We start from the raw sequence: 1,396 nt of genomic DNA, 5'->3' as shown, positions 1-1,396 counted from the left end.
CTCATCCTCATCATATCCTCATTCTCATTCTCTTCCTCATCCTATCCTCCTCCTTATCATCATTCTCATCCTCATCTTCTTCTCATCCTCATCCTCATCCTATCCTCATCCTATCCTCATCCTCATCCTTGTCCTCATCCTCATCCTATCCTCATCCTCATGCTCATCCTATTTTCATCCTCATCCTCATCCTATCCTCATACTCATCCTCATCCTCATCCTATACTCATCCACATCCTCATGCTCTACTCATCCTCATCCTCATCCTATCCTCGTCCTCATCCTCATCCTCCTCCTCCTCCTACCCACATCCTCATCCTCCTCCTATCCTCATCCTCATCGTCGTCCTCATCCTTATCCTCATCCTCATCCTCATCCTCGTCCTCGTCATCTCCTGATCCTCATCCTCATCCTCATCCTATCCTCATCCTCATCCTCCTGCTCATCCTATCCTCATCCTCATCCTCATCCTATCCTCATCCTCATCCCCTCGTCCTCATCCTCATCCCCATCCTATCCTCATCCTCATCGTCGTCCTCACCCTCATCATCATCCTTTCCTCATCCTAATCCTCATCCTCATTCTCATCCTATCCACATCCTCATCCTCATCCTAATCCTGTCCTCGTCTTATCCTCATCCTCATCCTGTCCTCATCCTGTCCTCATCCTCATCATATCCTCATCCTTATCCTCCTCTTATCCTCATCCTCATCCTCATCCTATCCTCATCCTCATCCTCATCCTTATCCTCATCCTCATCCTATCCTCATCCTCATCCTCATCCTTATCCTCATCCTCATCCTATCCTCATCCTCATCCTCATCCTTATCCTCATCCTCATCCTATCCTCATCCTCATCCTCATCCTTATCCTCATCCTCATCCTATCCTCATCCTCATCCTCATCCTTATCCTCATCCTCATCCTATCCTCATCCTCATCCTCATCCTTATCCTCATCCTCATCCTATCCTCATCCTCATCCTCATCCTTATCCTCATCCTCATCCTATCCTCATCCTCATCCTCATCCTTATCCTCATCCTCATCCTATCCTCATCCTCATCCTCATCCTTATCCTCATCCTCATCCTATCCTCATCCTCATCCTCATCCTTATCCTCATCCTCATCCTATCCTCATCCTCATCCTCATCCTTATCCTCATCCTCATCCTATCCTCATCCTCATCCTCATCCTTATCCTCATCCTCATCCTATCCTCATCCTCATCCTCATCCTTATCCTCATCCTCATCCTATCCTCATCCTCATCCTCATCCTTATCCTCATCCTCATCCTATCCTCATCCTCATCCTCATCCTTATCCTCATCCTCATCCTATCCTCATCCTCATCCTCCTTCTATCCTCATCTTGATCCTCATCCTCCTCCTATCCTCG

The sequence above is a fragment of the Lupinus angustifolius genome, chromosome LG11 (assembly GCF_001865875.1).
Source record: "Lupinus angustifolius cultivar Tanjil chromosome LG11, LupAngTanjil_v1.0, whole genome shotgun sequence".
In the NCBI taxonomy this organism is placed as follows: domain Eukaryota; kingdom Viridiplantae; phylum Streptophyta; class Magnoliopsida; order Fabales; family Fabaceae; genus Lupinus; species Lupinus angustifolius.
This window is presented reverse-complemented; position numbering follows the sequence as displayed.